Source organism: Mesoplodon densirostris, chromosome 2 (genome assembly GCF_025265405.1).
Source record: "Mesoplodon densirostris isolate mMesDen1 chromosome 2, mMesDen1 primary haplotype, whole genome shotgun sequence".
Classification (NCBI taxonomy): domain Eukaryota; kingdom Metazoa; phylum Chordata; class Mammalia; order Artiodactyla; family Ziphiidae; genus Mesoplodon; species Mesoplodon densirostris.
The window spans coordinates 82,971,551-82,984,945 of record NC_082662.1 but is presented as its reverse complement, the minus strand read 5'-3'; positions in this window follow the sequence as shown (position 1 = coordinate 82,984,945).

The following is a 13,395-nucleotide window of genomic DNA, read 5'->3' as shown; positions in this document are numbered from 1 at the left end:
GCTGCAAATCTGGATTAAATTATGGGAAGCATTTCACCATTGACTTGAAATGCGTCACAGACAAAGCATTAAATTACAGGGAATCACATGGTCATAAAATTATTCCACGTTTCTCTTTCAGTCATTCTGATTATACCTCCAGGAGAATACCTCTGTTTGTTGAAAGCTGTTTGTCTTGAACACAAGGCTCAGGCAACAGCATTTAAGGAGTACTGTGGGGGGATTCTGGTGTAGAGGTCTACAGACTGCACTTTGGAAAACCTTGGCCTAGACAAATACAAAATTTTTTTGCATGATCAAATATCCCATTAGTAAAAATAAGTTTAGCAAAACCCACAATATTTAATGTAATGAGTGATATAGTGAAAGCAATGCAGCATTTACACATATTTGCTAGTTAAAAAATTTTTTTTTGGTTAATGCTTTGTGATAAAGACCTAGTTCAGTCTGCTTTGGTATTTAGTTTTAATGACAGCCCTAGCTGATAAAGCTATCTCACCAAGATACAAAGAGTCAAATGGAAATACACAGTTGTCCATACTTACTGAATCTTGATACTCATTCTTCAGTTCAGTTCACCAATTTTTCAGATTTTGTTAAAATCTGGCTAGTAAATTTCTTTCTTTCTTTCTTTTTTTTTTTGCAGTACGTGGGCCTCTCACTGTTGTGGCCTCTCCCGTTGCAGATCACAGGCTCCGGACACACAGGCTCAGCGGCCATAGCTCACGGGCCTAGCCTCTCCGTGGCATGTGGGATCTTCCCGGACCGGGGCACGAACCCGTGTCCCCTGCATCGGCAGGCGGACTCTCAACCACTGCGCCACCAGGGAAGCCCAATTTTTAATATTTTTAACAAATAGCTTTTAATATTTTTAACAAAACCCATTGAAATTTCTAAACAAATGATAAATTATGTCTCCAAGTCTTTTTACCATGCAGGTGAGCTTTAGATAGTTACATTGTTTTGGGGAAAAAAATTACCAAACAGTGGAAATAATTTCACACATCAATTTTCAAATGTTCTTTCAATAGCATCAGTTTCTTTTAAAAAGCAGATGTTTTCTTATTCATTGGATAACTGCTTGTAATATCTAATTAGACTGACACACTCTTTTGCCTGCCTGATGGAAAGCTCATAATATGTCAGTTTTGTCATTTTCTTGTTAGCTTCTGTTTGCATTATTATTATTTTCAATATGTGTCTACTTTGCAGGAAACTTTAAAGTCACACTAGATAATATACTGTGTGGGTTTCCTGACACAAACAGTCCTCCAATTTTCCAACACCAACTGGGTTTCCAATAATTTAATTCAATTCTGACACTGTCTGGAGTTAGCACAGACCCTACAGGTTAAGGGCTCTGTCCCACAAGACTGCCTCTATATCAGATGCCATCCACAAATAGGGTACCAAGGCTACCCACAATTCTGCCCAGCCAACTACAAATTTGGGGGTTCCCATGACCCCCTCCTCAGATTTGTAATTCACTAGAACTATTCACAGAAATCAGAAAAACACTTAAGTTTAAAGGTTTATTATAAAGGATACAACTCAGGATCAGTCAAAAGGAAGAGATGCAGAGGGTGAGATATGGGGAGTTGTGGTATTGCAGGGGGTGCGCAAAGATTTCATGCCCTCTCCCAGTGACCATGCTCCCAGCACCTGTTGACTAACAGAGAAGCTCTCTGTATCTCCTTGTTTAAGAGTCTTTAAGGAATACAATCTTTAGTCCTTCTTCCCCTCCTTGGAGGTCAGGGATGGGTTGAAAGTTCCAACCCTCTCCTCAAGTGTTTGGTCTTTCCAGTGACCAGCTCCTAGCCATCTAAGGGACCTCACTCTGAGCCACCTTATTAGCATAAACTCAGGTGTGGTCCCAGGGGCCTCTTGTGAATAACAAAAGGCACTTCTGTCACTGAAGAAATTCCAAGGGTTTTAGGTGCTCTGTGTTAGGAATGGGAGAAAAAGACCAAATATATATATATATATATATATATATATATATATATATATATATACTATATAAATATGTATATTATACCACGTAATACTCTATATGACTCTTAACCAGGCCCACGTAAATTGCAACTGTGATGTACAGAAAGTGAACAATTGGGTAAGGGTACCACTGTTAGCTCCCACTTATGCCCAGGAAACCTCACTGCACCAGTTAGGGTTTCTAATTGCAAAGAACAGAATCCACCCTAGCTAATAAATAGGAAGAGTGTTTATTAAACGACAGAGCTCAGAAAAACATTGCTTATGTTTACCAGTTTATTATAAAGGATACAACCCAGGAACAGCCAAATGAAGAGGTGCATAGGGCAAAGTGTGGTGGTGGGGAGCACACCACCCTCCCAGCATATCAACGTGTTCACCAATGTAGAAGCTCCCTAATCCCATCATTTAGGGGCTTTTAACTAGGTTTCATTTCACAGGCATAACTGATTAAATAACTGGCCATCGATGATTGAACTCAAACTCCAGGTCCCTCTCACCTTCCCAGGAGTCAGGGAAGTAGGGCTGAAATTTCTAACCCTCTCGCCACCTGGTTGGTTTTTCTGTCGATCAACACCCCATCTTGGAGCTATCTAGGGGCACCCACCCGAAATATTTCATTATCATACAAAAGGCACTCTTATCCAGAGATTCCAAGGGTTTTAGGACCTCTGTGCCAGGAACTGGAACAAAGACCAAGTATTTAATTTTTATTGTACCATAATTTCATTTAAAAAATACAAAAGTTGCCATGGTTTTGTGAATGAAAGGTCCTCCTTCTCTAAATTTTATCTGTCTTGTTGGGTGTGAAAGTTAACAAGTGGCTATGTAACATGAAACTGCAGCTGTAGTGATTTGTCCACCTTTCACTGATTCAGAAATTCTTGTCCAAGCAAAGTTCATTTTAAAAGCAGAACTATATATATATATATATATATATATATATATATATATATATATATATATATAAACTGAATCACTTTGCTGTATACCTGAAACTAACACAGCATTGTAAATCAACTATACTTCAATTAAAAAAAAAAAAAAAGGAAAAGAAAAAAAAGCAGAATGAGTGTTTTATATGAACCATAATCAAAAGAAGTACTTTAATTTTAACTGATTTACCATGATTGGTACTTGGCTAGCAAATGTCCATAACATAACAATTTTCTTAAAGTGGAGAAGGATATAAAACACTAACTCAGGAATAAAAGACTAAGCAATAGTACTTTCTAAGAAGGCAGACCTTATAAAAGCCATTATAAGTAGGTTAAAACACTCCTCAGAAAGAGTAAATTTAAGTTGTGAGTCCATAAATAAAGGTGATGTTTTCTTCTTGTCTGGTTGATCTTTAAGGATATTTATGTGACATTTATTTGACAAAATGAAATGTTTTATATAGCAAGCTAGGAATGGTGATTTCAAAGTAAATTGGGAATTTTTCTGGCTTGTGCAGTCATTACTTTTTTTAAGATAGTTATTTTTAAGAGATATTGCATTAGTCTGTTAGGGCTGCTATAGCAAAGTACCACAATCTGGGTAACTTAAAAGAACAGAAATGTGTTCTGTCAGTTCTAGAGGGTTGAAGTCTGAGATCAAGGTGTCCACAGGGACATACTCCAGGGGAGAAACTGCCCTATGCTCTTCTCTCAGCTTCTAGTGTTTCCGGCAATCTTTGGCATTCCTTGTCTTATGGACATTCCATGTTACATCTTAATTATGTCTACAAAGACCCTGTTTCCAAATAAAGTCACATTTGCAGATATGGGGGGTTGTGTGTGCTTAAGACTTACACATATCTTTTTGGGAGATGCAATTCAATCCACGATTTAGGGTCCCTGGCTGTTCTGGAAATTAAAATAACAAAGGATAATGGGAGAAAAGCACACAATTTTTACTGAATTTTTACATGTACATGGGAGCCTTCACATGAGAGTGAAAACCCAAAGAAGTGACCAAAGCAGGAAGCTTTTGTACCTTTAGACAAACCAGAAGTTTGTGTAGAATTGACAAGACAAAGGGGTTTGAGCTAGGGGTAGTAAGTGGTGAAGAAGTAACTAGGAGGACAAGGGTTAATTTAATGAGAAGTTTGTTTATATAGATTTCTTGGCCCCCAATTCCCTGATTCTGGTGATAAGAATTTCTCCTGGTAGAGGGAGGGTACATTTCACTTGGGAGTTTTAAGACCTGTTTCAGGGAAGAAGGGCAAGAGGGTGAAGTTAGCGTGACTTTCCTGTTTCTTCTGCCTTTTTCTCGAACTTCTTCAGCTTAAGATCTTCAGTGTGCCAAGGTGCCATATTTTGTGGTAGCATGTCCTGGACCCCATCAAGATAATAATGTCCTCACTATCACTTCCATTGTAGGGCATAGTCAGTGAAATATGCTAAAAGAAAGAAATTAGAGGCATAGGATTGGGAAGGAGGAAATAAAACTGTCATTATTAATAATAGATTTTAGCAAAGTGGCTGAATACAAGATTCTATACAACAGCAATAAACAACTAGAAAATGTTTTTGAAAGAAGACATTGTTTTCAATAGTGTCAGAGAATATTAAATACTTAGGGAAGACATACAGGACTTCTAAAAGGAAAATTATAAAACTTTACTAAGAGACATTAAGGAAGGAAGACTCAAATAAGTGTAGAGATAAAACATGCCCACAGAAAGGAAGAAGGATCAGTATAGTAATGGTGTCGTTTTTTCCCGAATTGCTCTGAAGTTTCAATGCAATTCCAATCAACATCTCAAAAAATTTTTTGTGGAACTTGATAAGAAGATTTTAAAGTGTATTAGTAAATAGAACTGAGGAAAAGTGGTTGTCCATTTGGAAAAAGATGAAATTGGATCTCTAATTTGCACCAACTCTACGGACTTCCCTGGCAGTCCAGTGGTTAAGACTCCAAGCTTCCATTGCAGAGGGCACAGGTTCAATCCTTGGTTGGGGAACTAAAATCCCACATGTCATGCACTGTGGCAAAAAAAAAAATAAAAAAAAATCAACTCTAGATGGATTAAGAAGTTAAATCTCAAAAACAATACTTCAAAACTTTTAATAGAAAATATAGGTTATCTGAGGGAAAAATGTCTTAAGACATAAAAACCACTATCTATAAAAAGAGAATGTAGATAAATTAGACTATATTAAAATTAAGAACTCTGACAAAAGATTCTTTACTAAATGCAATGTATTACCCTGTGTTGGATCTTGGAACAGAAAAAGAACATTAGTGGAAAAAATGGTAAAGTCTAGAATGGAAAAAAACTCACATTAACAATTTCTTTCTATTTGAAAGTTGTCAAGAGAGTAGATTTTAAAAGTTCTCATCACAAGAAAAAAATTGCAACTATGTGAGATGATAGATGTTCACTAAATTTATTGTGGTAATTATTTTGCAGTACATACATATGTCAAATTATTATGTTCCACACCTTAAACTTATACAATGTTATATGTCAGTTATATCTCAATAAAACTGGAAAAAACAAAAACAATTTCTTTCTAGAACAAAAGTGACAGGTATACTTTATTAGAAGGTATTAGGCATTACTTTATAAAGATGATACAGCTCGATATCCCCAGTTTGTATCTTTTATTTTTTTAATTGTTTTTAAATCTTTTTTATTTTTTGCGGTATGCGGGCCTCTCACTGTTGTGGCCTCTCCCATTGCGGAGCACAGGCTCCGGACGCACAGGCTCAGTGGCCATGGCTCACGGGCCTAGCCGCTCCATGGCATGTGGGATCTTCCCGGACCGGGGCACGAACCCGTGTCCCCTGCATCGGCAGGCGGACTCTCAACCACTGAGTCACCAGGGAAGCCCTGTATCTTTTATTTGCCAGCACTATCCATGTAGGAATTGTAGCTGGAGAGAGAGAGAGAGAGAGAGAGAAAACAAACCTCAAAACATCAAAGCATATCAGTTTACTCCCTCCCTTTACCTGCAAAAGACCTTCGCATCACACCCTCCCCTGTGATTTCTCATTGGATGTCTCTTCCTGGGCTCCTCCTGCCTCTCATAATAGTCTGATTTCTCCATCTCAGTCCCTGTGAGCCTCCTGCTCAGGTTTGCAGGGTCAAGATTTCTCATCTTTGTCCGTGTTGGAACTGCTTTATTGATGCCTCAAACTACTGGTCAGTTACTCTCCGGAGGCCTAGTGAAGGGCTTCTGCACCCAATTCCACAGTGAGGGACAGGGCTTTCTGTTCCCCACAATGAAAAGCTAGGAGTCTGAGAATTTGACTCGATTCTGACTCTATCTACCTGGAGATAGCATCAGATTCCACAGGTTGAGGGCTCAGTCCTACAAGACTCACCCCTTCAACACCATCCCCGACCCACCGGCCCCAACTTCAGATGCCAGTAGCAAGTCCAGGTCGTCACCTGTACTTCTGATAGACTGACTGTAAATCAGAGGTTCCCACGATCCCCTCCTTGGGTTTGATTAATTTGCTACAATGACTCACAGAACTCAGGGAAACAGTTTACTACTTACGTTTACCTGTTTGTTTTTTTTTTTTTTTTTTTTGTGGTACATGGGCCTCTCACTGTTGTGGCCTCTCCCGTTGTGGAGCACAGGTTCCGGATGCACAGGCTCAGCGGCCATGGCTCACAGGCCCAGCTGCTCTGTGGCATGTGGCATTTTCCCGGACCGGGGCACGAACCCACATCCCCTGCATCGGCTGGCGGACTCTCAACCACTGCGCCACCAAGGAAGCCTACCTGTTTTTTTAAAAAATTAATTAATTTTATTTTATTCGGGTCTTAGTTGTGGCATGCGGGCTCTTTGTTGCAGAGCGTGGGCTCCAGAGCACGCGGGCTCAGTAGTTGTGGAGTTCAGGCTTAGTTGCCCCACAGCATGTGGGATCTTAGTTTCCTGACCACGGATCGAACCTGCATCCCCTGCATTAGAAGGTGGATTCTTAACCACTGGACCACCAGGGAAGTCCTTTACGTTTACCTGTTTTTTAGTAAAAGTATTAGGATAAAGACTACAGATGATCATCCTGATGGAAAAGATGCCCAAGGTGTGTGGGAAAGGGTGTGGAGTTTCCATGCCCTCCCCAGGCGTGCCACTCTCCCAGCACCTCCATGACCAACCTGGAAGCTCTCTGAACCCCACACTTTCAGGATTTTTATGAAAGCTTCATCACATAGGCATGATTGATCATTAATTCCATCTTCAGCCCTTTTCCCTCCTCAAGAGAATGGGGGGTGGAATTGAAAATTTCAAGCTTCTAATCATGGCTTGTTCTTTCTGGTGACCAGCCCCCATCCACAAGGCTGTCCAGGAGCCCACCAGAGTTGCTTCATTAGAACGAAGGCACTCCTATCACTTAGGAAATTACAAGGGTTTCAGGAGCCCTGTGTCAGGAACTGGGGACAAGGACCGATATATATTTTCCATGATCTCACACCTAGTTACTTCTTTTCACCTTGCTGACCACCTAGCTTCTAGGCCTGCGTCCTTCTAACCACAGCACTGGCCGTGTTCTCCGTGGTCCCATGGTTCCGTAAGGCTCCATCCCAATTTGGTTAGTAATTTTAGGAATCCCATAGGCTCACTGTCATTTTCCTGATGGTGATGTACAAAAGCAATGGACAGGGGCCTCTGTTCTAGGTCCAGCTTCACTAACCAGTGGGACCTTAATTGATCTGATTTTCCTCTTGTAAAACAGGAGCACTGGATTCAATCAGCTCCAAATTTCCTTCCAGTTCTTTTCTTTCCTTCTTTTTTTAACTGACGTGAAACATTATATTAGTTTCAGCTGTACGACATAATGATTCAATGTTCGTAAATATTGCAAAACGTTCACCCCAAGATATCTAGTTAACATCCGTCACCATACATAGTTACAAAAATTTTTTTCTTATGATGAGTTCCTTCCTGACCTAAAATTCTGAGTCTGCAATCCCAGGCATAACCTCTTGACTTTCTTGGGTGTTGTCCTAGAGCCAGGCCACAGCTCCTGGACCCTGCCCCTGCCCTGTTTCCCCTGCCTCAGTTCCTGCTTGACCTGTGTCCCTCTGCGGCTCATACATGAGCACAGCCTCTTCTCCCAAATGCTATGGGCTTGGCTCCAACTCTCCTGCATTTATATGTTGCCTTGTGTTACCTTTTTAGGTGCATGCATTTTTATCTCCTCAGGTGTATCTTAAGTGCTTTTAAGGTTAGAGCCCTGACTTGTAACCCAAACCGACTTTTCCAGGTCACCTGCCTATAGTGGACATTCAGTAAATGTTTCTTCATTGAAGAGTGTCTTGAGAATTTATGTACCATTGTTATGAAAGCTTTTTTTTTTTTTTGAGACAAGCTAGTAAAAATAGCATAGCTCTGGCTTGCCTGAGTTAACTTGTTTCAGTGTAAAGATACTATGCTTTCTTCCTCTATAACCCTCCTTGTGAGTTCCCCTAAAAGAGCTGTCTTTATAAATGTTTTGAAAAATTTATGTTCTTATGGGAAACATTTCTCCCCAGGCATTCCATTAAACTTGTCTGTCAGGTTATTTGGTATTTTATGTTGTTTTGTCAGAGAGTTACTCAGAATTATTAGGTCATTCCACTACTTAAAACCCTCCAGTGCCTTCCTGTCTCACTCAGAGATCCCAATGCCAAATGTGAATTCCTGACCATGGCCTATACCGAGCTGGCATCCTTACCACCTCTCTGATCCTGATACCTACCGCCTCCTTACTCTCTGCTCCGTGGGCCTCCTTGCTGTTCTTCAATCACATCAAATATATTCCACCTCCAGGGTTTTGTACTTCCTGTCCTCTTGGCCTGAAATACTTTTGACCCCCAAATATCAGTATGCTTTGCCTCTTCACTTCCTTCAGGATTTTCTTTATTGAGTGGCCTTCCCTGATAACCCTACCTGAAGTGGAACACACATCGCCCTTCTGTTCACTCTCAAGTCCCTCAACTCTGTTTTGTTTCTCTTCATGGAACTCATCATCAACTAATATATTTCATATTCATCTACTGATTTTCTCCCCCACTACAACCGTAAGCTCCACTGAAAGCAGGAACTTTGCTTGTTTCTCTGCTGTAACTCTGGCACAAAGTAGCACCCAATAATTACTCGCATGTTAAATGACTATGTGCTGGAAAAAAAACAACAAAAAAACCCAGATCTGACTTGAAAAAATGTGGTGTTAGATCACAAATTTTAGTTCAAGTACATTACAATTATGTAATTATGTTGCTGGTGCTGTTTTTTTCTGCTGGCTCTGTGATACAGCATTGATCAAGTCAGTAAAAGTTGATAAAAATTTGATATATTGAGAAGACTGATTCAAAGTCCCTAAAAATAGTAACAAGATTTGTTTCATTAATTTTCTTAATATTAGCATAGTTAAGAATGAATTCTTTGTGTGGCCACTAGGTGACAGAATATACACACATACTTTAAAATGGAAGTTTGTCTTCGGGTTCACCTTTTGGGAGCAGTGATACTAATCCCCTCTATTTGAAGAGTACTTTATAGTAGACAACACACTTTCACAAAAACTATCTCACGAAGCCCCTGTGAAATAGGGAAGACAGGTATTTGTTTGTTTGTTTACTTTTAATCCGTTTCCTTTTTTTAAATAGGAAAACTGAGGCTCAGAATTTAAGGGATTTGCCCAAGGGAGTAAAGAGCAGGGCTAGGCCTAGAACCCATATCCTGGGCTTCCTAGTCCAGGGATCTTTTCACAGTTCCACTCAAAGAGGGGAAATTTGAGTCCTGGAAATTTGCTGTTGGGTCTAAACTTGCTGTGATGAAAGAGCCTGAAAGTACAAATAATTTCCAGCTTTTAAGTAAATGAACCATAAAAGCTTTCCAACCTTCCCCGCTCCCCCCTTTTTCTTTTTTGGCCACGCCGCACGGCTTATGGGATTTTAGTTCTCTGACCAGGGATCGTATCCGGGGCTCCAGCAGTGAGAGCGCTGAGTCCTAACCACTGGACCTCCAGGGAATTCCCCAACCTTCCCTTTTGACTTGGGATAGATCCTGAAATGCTTCTCTTTTTGGAACTCCCCAGACTTCAAAATACGTTTAGGGGAAAAAATAGTTTAACTTATGAAGCTTCCACATTGTGTCAGCAGACAGTCTTGGTGGGTAGCAGGGCCCCTAGGCACATGACAACATGTGCCTGATTCTTGGAAGTTTCTGCCTCCTAAATGGTTGAGTGGTTTGGGGGGTGTTTTCTGTGAAGAGCTGGGGTGTGCGATCCCCATTAGCATCAATGGGAACTGCACATGTGTTGAGCCCTGGATGGACCTGGAAGAACACTCGTGGAATAGCAAAAAAATCACCTGCACATAAAAAGTATCACTTAAATTCATTAAATATTGCTCTTAGCTTTACCATAAGCAACCTACTGGTGTATTTTTAGCACAGATTTCTATTGACAGAGATGGGATGTAACAAAGTCTCCTTTACTAATTGCACCTTGCTACAGTGCCATGTGGCATATTAGAAATAACTTAGACTTTGAGGCTAAATTCTGGGGTGCAATTCTAGTTTAGCTACGTAGTGGTTGTGTGATCTTCAGCAAGTGATTCAGCCCCTCTAAACCTCACTCCTCCTGTGTAAAATGAGTATAATAATAACTGCTTCACAGAGGCAGTATGAAGATGAAATGAGATAGTAATTATGAAAAAGGTTTATAAACTAAAATCCTTGTATACAAAATTACTGTTTTTATCAGAGAGGCAGGGAGAAAGCATGTTTTTTTGTTTGTTCATTTTGTTTCATTGTTTTTGGGGTTTTTTTTCTTTCTTTCTTTCTTTTTTAATAAAACTGGAGGTCTTGGGCTTTGTCATTACTAGCTGTTGACCTTGGGTTACTTTATTCAAATTGCTGAGCCTCCATTTGCATGTGTGTGTGTGTGTAGGGGTGGGTGGTGAAATAATCAGCAACTCATTTATTGAGGACTTCCTAAGTGCCCGACACTTGTCTAAGTTCCTAACATAATGACTGACTTAATCTCTACACCTACTTCTGAAGTGGATTTGGTAAAATTGATTGATTATTAAAATCTTGGCATATTAGAGCTAGCGAAGTCTTTAACTAATGTGCTGTACCCTTTTGTTTTATTCATGAAGAAAATACACTCAGGAGATGAGGTAAAGTGCTTGAGGTCACATGGCTAGCTGTGAGGGCAGCTGAGACTAGAAAATAGCCAGTGGCTGGTTTCCAGAGCATTTCATTGTCTCAATTCCTATCATGTCAATTCAAAGAAATGCAAAACGGAGAGTTACTCTTGTACCTTTTAGTCGGGTTGGTGGGATGAGTAGTGATGAAATTGTGGTGCTAAGAGAGAATAACAGAGGTGGAGGGCTTCCTGCAGGAGAAGAGATTTGAACTGGGTGTAGAAAAACAACTAGGATGTGGTAAACAAAAGGAGGGAATAGATATTGCAGGAGAAAATGGCGTAAATCAAAGAGGGGAGGAAGATAAGAATAGGGAAATTGCAGGCACCAAAGCTTCCCCTTAAGGAGAAGTTGTAAATGAGGGAGGATGGGTGGTAGGTGAGGACTAGAGGCCAGGGACCTGGGATACCAGGCAAGATTTGTTCTTAATCCTATAATCAATGAGAACCGTTAGTTAAGCAATTCATTCAGGTGTTTGACAAAGGTTTATTGGGCATCTAATAAATGTGTGAACACGTGTGCTGTGTTCACTTGGACACTGGATATATAGTGCTGAACAAAAGGGGCTCTGTCCACACCTTCGGGGGGCGTTCAATCTAGTTTGGAGAGATGGACGATAAACTGGTAAGTCAATACAAACTGAGAAATGCTAATGGAAGTCCTGGACAGGGTGCTGCCTTAGAGAGCAGGGGAGAATGCCTCGTTACACAGGGAAGCCAGGGGCAGCCTCTCTGAGCAAGTAAAGAGGCCCATGTGGCTAGAACACTGTTGGTGTGGGGCTGGAGGACAGGCTGGGGAAGGGAGCTGGGTTGGGTAATGCGAGATTTTGTTCTAAGTGCAAAGGGAGTTCTAAGTGTGCTGGATGTTTAGTTATAGGTTAGTGATACAGTCTGACGTAAAAACTGTAAAAGCCATTCTTGGCTGCTCTATAGGGAATGAACTATGGAGGGGGGAGGAGACCAGAGTGGAAACAGGGGGACCAGTGCTGCTAGGGGGCCATGGCAGAAATTCTCAAGAAAGACAAAGGTACCTTGAATTGGGGTCATAGCAATGAAGCAATGAAGCAATGAAGCATCGCATCTTCAAAGCAATGAAGATAGATAGGCTTGGCTGAGTGAGAAGATTTGAAGGTAGTTTCTTCAGAACTTGTTGATGAACTGGCTGTGAGAGATAATGGAGAGTGTAGTGGGTTGAATGATGGCCCTCAAAAAGATACATCCATGTTTTAATCCTTGGAGCCTCAGATTGTGACTTTATTTGGAAAAAACGGTCTTTGCAGATGTAATTAAGGACCTCTAAGATGCAATCATCTTAGTTTATCCACACGGGCCATAAATCCAATGGCAAGAGATTTTATAAGAGACACAGACAAATGTGGAGAAGGCAATGTGAAGACAGTCACAGAGATTGTAGTGATGTGGCCACAAGGAATGTCTGGAGCCACCAGATGCTGGATTAGGCAAGGAAGGATTCTCCCCTATATCCTCCAGAGGGAGCACAGCTCTACTGACACATTGTTTTCGCATTTCTGGCCTCCAGGGTAGTGGGAAAATACATTTCTGTTGTTTTTCAGCTACCAAGTTTGTGGTAATTTGTTAAGGCAGACACAGGAAACTAACACAGAAAGGGAGGTGTCCAGGATGACCCTCAGGTTTCTGGGTGTTTGGTGTTGATATATACTGAGTTGGGGAAGTATGGACTTGGAGGGGGTCCAGGGGGCATCAAAAGTTCTAGTTAGGTGAAATAGATAAACAACAAAGGCCTACTGGATAGCACAGGGAACTATATTCAATACCTTGTAATAACCTATAATGGAAAAGAATCTGAAAAAGAATATATATATTTGTATAACTGAGTCACCTTGCTGTATACCTGAAAATAACACAACTTTGTAAATCAACTAGACTTCGATTTTTTAAAAAAGACAAAAAAATAACAAGTACTGGCAAGGATGTAGAAAATTGGAACTCTTGTGCACGGTTGCTGGGTATGTAAAATGGTGCAGCCACTATGGAAAATGGTATGGTACCTCCTGAAACAATTAAAAATAAAATTATCATATGATCCAAAAAAAAAAAGTTCTAATTTGGATGTGTTAAATTTGAAATGCTTGCGAGATGTCCAAGCAGAGATAGGTCGGTACGTAGCTGGATGGAGGAGTCCGGAGCTCAGAGGAAGGATTGGGAGGGAAGGTATAAACTCCTCAGCATACAGATTACATTTAAACCACAGAAACTGATGCATTATTTTAGAAAGAGAGCATA